General features: G+C 44.2%; 1 long non-coding RNA gene and 1 pseudogene across 1 annotated transcript; both read left to right on the top strand.

Moving 5' to 3' along the window:
- Nucleotides 1-1793: 1793 nt before the first annotated feature.
- On the top strand, nucleotides 1794-2779 carry LOC112445695 (uncharacterized). Its single transcript, XR_003033755.2, has 2 exons — nucleotides 1794-2183; nucleotides 2364-2779. It is a non-coding gene; the product is annotated as an uncharacterized lncRNA (long non-coding RNA).
- Nucleotides 2780-5364: 2585 nt separating this feature from the next.
- Nucleotides 5365-6643, top strand: LOC100299038 (eukaryotic translation initiation factor 3 subunit M pseudogene; annotated as a pseudogene).
- Nucleotides 6644-9627: the final 2984 nt, after the last annotated feature.

The following is a 9627-nucleotide window of genomic DNA, read 5'->3' as shown; positions in this document are numbered from 1 at the left end:
TGTGTGTGTGTGTGTGTGTGAGTGTGAGATGGGGAAAGAGGTGAGGATGGATGAACAGACCGCATGATGGAGCAGTTTGACAGGAAGTGTTTCTGTAGTGAGCTGATTGTTAGAATGAGCTGTTAAAGGAGTAGGAAATGTCTGATTCTTAGTGCTTACTCAAGCGTGGGGGAAAGCTGAAGTTCAGAGGAGAGAAGCATGGCTAAAGTTTAGCCAAGCCTAGTCAGTGGGTATGTTATGGATGACTGTGAGCTCTTTGCCAGTCTCTGCTGTTGTTTAAGAGAGGCCAAGTCAGCCCTTCGACAGTATTGTTGTTATCAAAATTGCAAATCCATGTGCTTGATGCAGAATGAGGCCCATCAAAACTAAATGTTAGAGTTTGTGACAGGGAAAGGTTTATTACAGATTCATACAAGGATGTGGATGGCTCTTGCCCTAAGAACCCAAAGTAACTGAATGCTTTCAGTTAAGTACATGTAAAAGCAAATGTTAGACAGAGTTGTGGTAAGTTGTCACAGACATCTTGGTGTCATATCCTTAGTGCTTAAACTTAGGTCATGATCAGGTAATAATGTTCCTGTATATCTCTACCAGTCAAATGTTATTTTCTGCCATTCTTGCCCTGTCAAGAGAGGGCAGAGTCTGTCCCATCCTGGATAAGCAGAAACAGATTTCATTTGGCAGGTCCTTCAGGGCAAGGTTCCCACGTTCTGCCCAGCTGTCATCCTTGATGGAGCCAGGCACCCAATCCAATAGGTCCTGTCTCCTCGCGCTGTCCAAATGAGGAGACCAGTTCTCAGAGACTGAGGCCCAGGAAGATGGCCACTGCTAGTAGACTGCAGACACAGGGATGGTGGAGAGGTTCACTGCTCCTCAAGGCCTGGGCCAAGGCTACTAGAGGGCCTTAGTGAGGGCTCTGGAGCAGTACAGGATGTCGTCCCCAGTCTATTCCCTGGGACCTCCAGCTCACCCACTGGCCCAAAGCTAGGTGATCTCCAGGCCCTCCAAAAGAATGCCAGAGTCTGCCTCTTCTCTTACTTTCCAGCTGATGACCACCACACCACCCTTCCTTAATCACTTCCCCAATGGTCCCTCCTTGAAAGTAACTGGGGGCAGGGCACACTGTGGTGCTGATCAATAGCTGAGCAGGACAACGAATGGTCACTCATTGACAGTTGGCTGCTTGTGAATGGGGCCATCTGAGACACCAAGCAAGGCTGAGCTACACCTGTTGCCTAGCCACAGTGTGGGATGAAATGAAGCACATCAATGGCTAACTGCATAGGGCTGTGCACACTCTGCTCTGTTACATTTTGAAGAGAATAAGAATCACTGTGAGGTTAAGGTTTGTCAAAGTAGTTCTCAAGGTGGGCTAGCTTTGACATTCTTGTTGGCTTTGAAATATTAGCTATAATATATGCTGCAAATGCAATCATGTGGAAGCTGTGGGAGGAGCATAAAGATAAGCACTGCTGACTGGCATGCCTGGGAAAACAATGAAAAGAATGATGTACAAAAGGTAAACAAGCATGTGAAATCAAAATCTGAGGTGGGAAAGGAGTTGTAGAAGAGACTTAAGCACACTGGACCCAACGTATCCTTATGGAACAGAGCAGCCTGAAAACAGCCATTAGCAGGTAGACATTGCTTTGCAGTATTATTCCACATCCTGTTACTAAGCGACAGGTCTTGCTCAGCAATTGGACAGTGCATCACTCGGCTCTGCCAATAAGCAACGAACTATCAGTGAGATACCTACTGGTACTTCTCCTGCTCAGCTAATGTTCAGAGAAGAAACACCATGCCCCTGAATCACCACTGCCCAGAATCAGACACACAGTGGTGTCAGGGGTGAGAAAGTTGTATCATGGCCTCCCTCAGCACCCACTAAGCCATGTTGATGGGCACAGTGGTACATTGTGATGTCTAAGAGCCCAAAGCCACCATTGGCTGGGGGAGTGCCTAGCTGACCAATCAGATTGAAGGGTGTGGCTCCTCATTGTTCTCAGAAGGTGTATATAAGGAGGTCAGAGGCAGAGATTCTGGGTTCGGCCATTTCATGCTATCATCATAAGGTAACCAAGAAGCCACGGCAGTCAAGAAGAGTTCCAATGCAGTATTCTTCAAGGGTGAAAGGATGAAAGAAGACCCTTTGTAAACAGAGATAAAAAGGCACTGTGAAGGTAAGTTGATTCCATCTATGCTCCCCACATTCTCCATTGACTTTTCTGCCCAAGACCTCTACACTGTCCTTGCCTGCCACAAAAGCCCTCATCAGCCCACATCCCTTTTCATGAAATCTCCCTTCCAACTCAGATGTTATACCCTTTCCTCAAACTAATCCCCTTCTCTTGTCTTTCAAGGCACAGAATATGACCATGAGGGTCAGAATACCTCTGAAAGGAACCTTGAAAAAGAAAATCCGGTCATATACCACTCAGTCGTAGAAGGTGAATAAAACAAGAAAACCAAACAGTTTTTTCTGTTCCTGTGCACGTAAGAAACTGAATCACAGCTGAAAAGGGTACCAAAATATGAGGCGGAGTCAAAGAAGGAGGCAGAATCATAAGAGAAGGTAAGCTCAGCCACCCCAGAATGAGAGACCCTGGAGAAGTACAACCTAGGCAGCCAGTAACTGAATAGAAAAGGTCACACAGTTTACAATTGCGTCCCAGAGGTCTGCTTTCATAGAAATGGCCAACCAGGAAAAGACTGACTCTCACACTAACATAGTAAACTGACGGCTGCAATTAAAATACACATCAAATGGTGAAAAGATGATATTTGTGTGTGTGTGAATTTTCTGATGGGAAGGGAGGGAAGGAAGCAAAGAGGTGGGCACCTGAGTGGGGAGGGATGTGGGGTCCCAAGAGCTGAGGGAACAGACCCTCAGGTCCCCAGTTAGCCAGAGAGTAGATGTCTCGACTGGGTCAGGAGTCTGCACTGAAGGTGAATAACCCTGCTTAACAAGTGATCTCAGGGGCAAGGAGTACTGGTGCGGTGTTACTGCCAGTGTTTGGGGTGTGGAGTTACATTAGGGTCTAGATTGCCAGAACCCAGATGGGAAGAGGGCTTCACATGAGGATGGTGAATGTCATACTTCCCCTGAGTGAGGCCGGTAGATATCAGCTCCTGGCCACTTACGTTATATCGGGCTTTGTTGCATCACTCACCTATGCTGTCAGCTAAAGGTGCTCAGGAGGCACAAAATGCGGATACAACTAAAACCCACAATTAGCACTCCCAAAGATTAAAATAATGTTTGGAGGCATCAGACCAAATATCAATTAGGCCACTGTTATCCAAAGAAATTTGTTGGACCAGTGTTTTCCCAAGGGCAGGGCAGTGGAGGTGGCCCAATTCTACTGCAGATGACTAACAGGATAACGACACACATATAATGTTTTTTGGTAGAGGGCACCATGCAGTTTATGGGATCTTAGTTCCCTGACCAGGGATTGAACCGGTTCCCCTTCTAGTGAAAGCATGGAGTCCTAACCACTGGACAGCTGGAGAAGTCAGGACAGAGACTTTTGATTAAAGTATTAATATAAGACTGTGTAAAAGCTGGTCTTATATTTATCACTATCCCCTAATATTTCTAAATAACTAATCATAAAACATTCTTCCCCAATAAACTCTATTGTAAGTCAAATTCTACAAGTTTTCATGGTTTAAAAAGAAGAGTATCGAATATTTCATTTGGTGTTAACTTTAGTTTTGAAGTGTTTGAATAGTTTCAAGGAGTAGTCAATCAAATATGGAGATATATATAAGGCAGAGTCTCTACCAGAGGAATCCCATGTGTTTTCAGAAAGCATTTTAGAAACAATTAAAACAGAGTTTCACCATCAGCATCAAAAGAGTTGAGTTCAGATTTCAAGTCAATGCTACGGTATCTTTTATCTGGACTGCAGCTCCCTAGTTAAATATTTCTGGCACTTTAACTCCTGAGAGACACAGTTGATGTTTCAAAGTCAGTCACTGAATGTGATTTAAAATCATTAAGAGTGAAGGAGACCCTGGGTTTGTTGTCCTTTCAAAGGAGGTGGGAGAACTATCAACCCTGCCTGTGAAAATTAGTTGGGCAAGCAGCTACAAGGATGATATGGACAGGGAGCCCTGATAGGTGGGTGCTCTGATTCCAGATCTGTATATATTATCACCATTTAACGCTATCACATTTTAATGCCCTGTTTTAGGACTGACTGAAATACTTGCTGTTAGGGGAAGGTAACAGATGACTAGGCCTGAACAGCTGAAAGTGAAAGTTGCTCAGTCGTGTCTGACAGTTGGTGACTCCATGGACTTTACTGTCCATGGAATTCTCCAGGCGAGAATACTGGAGTGGTTAGCCTTTCCTTACTCCAGGGGATCTTCCTAACCCAGGGACCAAGCACAGGCATCCCACATTGAAGGCAGATTCTTCACCAGCTGAGCCACAAGGGAAGCCAAAGAATGGTAGAGTGGTTAGTTTATCCCTTCTCCAGCAGAGCTTCCCTACCCAGGAATTGAACTGATGTCTACAGCTTTGCAGGCAGAATCTTTCCCAACTGAGCTATCAGGAAAGTCCTGAGGTGGACCAGAAGTGTAGGTTAGAGGGCCTTGTTTCCCTAAAGTAGCGCTGGTATATATTTTAAGATCCATGGATAAACTGCCACCTTGCAGAAAGAACTGAGGATGCATAAAGTTTAAAAAGGATCCAAGACTCTTAGGGTTAAAAGAGAAAACCATAAACACTAAGTCATGAGTTGAAAAAGGTTATATCCATTTAGATCAATAACAATAATACAATATCAGATACCTGTAGCTCTCCAGGAAAAGGACAGTATTTTGTGACTCAAACACGACAAGTCCTATTGTAAATTCTGTGTTGTATGGGGGTGAGAGATTTGCTCTTTAGCACTCACAAAGAGTAGAAGAAACTCTTTATACTTCCACTTATACAGGTTCTTCATGAATAGATTCCAACTGACCCGTCTTGCTGTGGCCATAACAATCTCTATTGACTGATACAATGAATTCCCTAAGACCTAATTTCCTCTATGCCTGTGGTCATCCTATCTTCTGTGACTCAGAAACTAGCAACCATCTGAGGCCAGCCTAATCACCACCTCCCAAGAAATGTTCTTAATCATTCTCTTGTGTATTAATATTTTCACGTTCTCTAATCACTTGCAGTTCATTACATGCAGTTTGTAGGATGGATTTTTGAGTATGTATCTTATCAGAAATGCATGCCAGAGGGTAAACAGATTAGAAGTCAACAGTGTGGTGATATAAAATATTATCAGAAGTTAGATTATCTAAGACTGTAAGGGAGAGAATCACTCTCTTCTGCCAAGTATGTTCAAGAATCTGTTTGGCCCTTTTCCGGTCGGCGTGGTTTGGGAGCGCAACGTCCACGGTGCCTGGGCGTTCACCATGAGTGTCCCGGCGTTCATCGACATCAGCGAGGAAGATCAGGCTGCTGAACTTCGCGCTTATTTGAAGTCTAAAGGAGCTGAAATTTCAGAAGAGAATTCAGAAGGTGGACTTCATGTAGATTTAGCTCAGATTATTGAAGCCTGCGATGTATGTCTGAAGGAAGATGATAAAGATGTTGAAAGTGTGATGAACAGCGTGGTATCCCTCCTGTTGATCCTGGAACCAGATAAGCAAGAAGCTCTGATTGAAAGCCTATGTGAGAAACTGGTCAAATTTCGGGAAGGTGAACGTCCGTCTCTGAGACTGCAGTTGCTAAGCAACCTTTTCCATGGGATGGATAAGAATACTCCTGTAAGATATACAGTGTATTGCAGCCTCATTAAAGTGGCAGCATCTTGTGGGGCCATCCAGTATATTCCAACTGAGCTGGATCAAGTTAGAAAATGGATTTCTGACTGGAACCTCACCACTGAAAAAAAACACACCCTTTTAAGACTACTTTATGAGGCACTTGTGGATTGTAAGAAAAGTGATGCCGCATCAAAAGTTATGGTGGAATTGTTAGGCAGTTACACGGAGGACAATGCTTCCCAGGCTCGAGTTGATGCCCACAGGTGTATTGTGCGAGCATTGAAAGATCCAAATGCATTCCTTTTTGACCATCTTCTTACGTTAAAACCAGTCAAGTTTTTGGAAGGCGAGCTTATTCATGATCTTTTAACCATTTTTGTGAGTGCTAAATTGGCATCATATGTCAAGTTTTATCAGAATAATAAAGACTTCATTGATTCACTTGGCCTACTGCATGAACAGAATATGGCAAAAATGAGACTGCTTACTTTTATGGGAATGGCCGTGGAAAATAAAGAAATTTCTTTTGACACAATGCAACAAGAACTTCAGATTGGAGCTGATGATGTTGAAGCATTTGTTATTGATGCTGTAAGAACTAAAATGGTCTACTGCAAAATTGATCAAACCCAGAGAAAAGTTGTTGTCAGCCATAGCACACATCGGACATTTGGAAAACAGCAGTGGCAGCAACTCTATGACACACTTAATGCCTGGAAACAAAATTTGAACAAAGTGAAAAACAGCCTTTTGAGTCTTTCTGACACCTGAATTTTTATGCTGTGTAGTTTTGCTCTTTTTGGAAAATCTAAATCATAGTAAAATATAGGCTAAAATCTGAAAAAAAAAAAAAAAGAATCTGTTTGAAAATATAGTAAAATCCATAAACTAGAGGGTGAATCAGAAGTCAAAGGAACTTAAATGAGAAGCTTATTTTATCTGTCGTCAAGAGGAACTCTATGCCTTAGTATTAAGACCACACATTTGCATGACACAGAATGCAAAAGCCAAAGCAGTGCCCATGGACTCATGATGAGTGCACAATACTGCTGGCCCAGAGGCTTCTCTTGATTGGCAGAGGTCAAGAGCAAATCTATGTGCCTAGGGTCAGAACGCATCTGCCCAGGATCACATCCACATATCAGCGGGAATCAAGTGGGAGTCACCAAACTTTACATGCTCCTGGCCAAGTCCCTCACTCCAGTGCCTTTCCTATAGGCTTGTCACTCATTCCTGCCTTGAGATGATCATGATTAAGTTTCACCTCACCATCTCTTCAATTACCTGCCATGGGCAACTAGAAATCTGAATGCAAAAGATTGAAAGAGGACCCTTACCTTATACCACATAAAAAACTAAACTCAAAGTTGATTAAAGATTTTAAGGCAAGATCTGAAACTATAAATCAACTAGAAGAAAACATCCTGGAGAAGTTGTAAACATTGGTCTTAGAAGTGGTTTTATGTATGTGACCCCGAAAACATAGGCAACAAAAGCAAAAACAGAAAAGTAGGACTTCAAAAGATTAAACTGCCTCCCCCAAAGAACATCAAAAACACATGTACATAGAAGCCAAGGTGATGGTTCCCAAATGGTTGTTATGGTGGGGGGAGGAATTGGGAGTTGGGGATTAACATATATATAGACACCACTATATATATAATAGATAACCAGCAAGGACCTCCTACAAAACCACAGGCAACTCTGCTAGAAGTTCTGTAACAACATAAATGGAAAAATAATTTGTAAAGGAATAGACATATGTATGTGTGCTTGTGCAAGCTCAGTTGATTCAGATGTGCTCTACCCTTTGTGACCCTATGGACTGTAACCTGCTAGGCTACTCTGTCCATGAAATTCTCCAGGGCAGAATACTGGAGAATCTCGTCATGTCCCTCTAAGCATATCTTCCCAATCCAGGGATTGAACCCAAATCTCCTTCATTGCAGGGTGATTCTTTAACAACTGAGCCAAGTGAGAAGCCCAAATACATGTATATGTAAAGCTGAATCACTTTGCTGGACACCTGAAACACAATTGGTAAATCTAATATACTCAAATGAAAAAAAAATATAAAAAGAATCCATCAACATGTAGAACAATTAGCTCAAAAAACTAATTGGAAAACGCAGTAAGATTCCCAAACTTACTCTCAAAGAAAGATCCACAGGGAACAGGGTATGAAGGGAAAAGAATGATTCAAGTCCTGAAATGGGCCCATGGGAGAGGATTCAGAATATAAGGGAGGTTACACGGTTGGAGATATGCCCTGGGTGGTTTGAGTCGTATATTGGACACACAAGTCCTGGGGTCTGACACAGGGAAGAGAAACACCCTTAGGTGGTTGCAGTGCTTTGTGGACTAATAGGAGGTCTGTGGGAAGCCCGGACTCCTCCCTCCAGGAGCATGTGCTCAGGGGCTTGCTCCCAAGCCACAATGAAGAGGACAGATTGAGACCGCATTTGTGGATGCCTGTTTTCCCAACAAGGGCTGACACTTACACACGCCCTGCTTACTCCGTGTGGCCGATTTGCACTGGAGCAGGGTCTGCCATGACCAGGCAGACAGCTGGATTCTGGGAAACAGAGGTGCAACTGGCCCAGGGCGGCATGTGGCTGGAAGAGCCGGGGTCTTGCTCATGGAGGGCACTTACATAGGCAGCATATCAGGATAAGTCCTGATCTCTGATGGAGGCCAGACTGTCACATCAGATGACCCAGTATATGCCCAGAGCCCATGAGGGCCTCACCTGCACAATAGCACACTCTTCAACAGGGCAGGGATAGCAGAGGCTGGGGGAAGTGATCAGCTGTGAGGGACCAAGAGGTCTCAGACCAGAAGCTATGATTAAACAGGGCAGGAGAGGCTACTGATGGTGATGGCACAGATGGCATGTTAGAGGTAGTCAGATCTCTGTAAGCAGCCAGCCTGGAGATTTGCTCCTTTTGTTATTTTTCTAAGCAGAACATGCTCCTCTTGTCCCTCTGTGGCTAGGGTTGCAGTGCTGGGAGAGGGGAGCGTACATACTTGAGGGAAAACAGCCAGATCTGGCGTGACATTCAGGGCTTCTGCTCCAGAAACTTGGGATCCCACCCTTCTCCCAATAGGACAGTGAAAGCCACTGAGGAAAAGGAAGTCTCTGCCTCACATCTGGCTTCAGACCTGTTACCACTGAACTTCTTAGCCATAGGTGCTGGCACACCCTAAGGAAAGATGTGACTTGTGGTCCATCAAATCCAGCCCCACCCCCACACTCACCCCCATGGACTATGGTACAGACTGTACAGTGATGCTCCCCCACAAGCTCACCCCTTCAAGGCCACAATAGATAATTGATGCACTTAAATTCAGAGAGGCAGAGACAAATGGGAAGACAGAAGGACTGGTCTCCACTGAAAGACTGAGACGAAGTCAGTTCAGTTTGTCAGTCTTGTCTGATTCTTTGCGACACCATGAATCGCAGCACACCAGGCTTCCCTGTCCATCACCAACTCGCGGAGTCCACCCAAACCCATGTCCATTGAGTTGGTGATGCCATCTAACCATCTCTTCCTCTGTTGTCCCCTTCTCCTCCTGCCCTCAATATTTCCCTGCATCAGGGTCTTTACCAATGAGTCAGCTCTTCGCATCAGGTAGCCAAAATATTGGAGTTTCATTTTCAACATCAGTCTTTCCAATGAACACTCAGGACTGATATCCTTTAGGATGGACTAGTTGGATCTCCTTGCAGTTCAAGGGACTTTCAAGAGTCTTCTCCAACACCACAGTTCAAAAGCATCAATTCTTTGGCGCTCAGATTTTTATAGTCCATCTCTCAATCCATAGCTGACCAGTGGAAAAATCATAGCC

Source organism: Bos taurus, unplaced genomic scaffold, assembly GCF_002263795.3.
Source record: "Bos taurus isolate L1 Dominette 01449 registration number 42190680 breed Hereford unplaced genomic scaffold, ARS-UCD2.0 Leftover_ScbfJmS_31, whole genome shotgun sequence".
Lineage (NCBI taxonomy): Eukaryota > Metazoa > Chordata > Mammalia > Artiodactyla > Bovidae > Bos > Bos taurus.
This window is presented reverse-complemented; position numbering and strand designations above follow the sequence as displayed.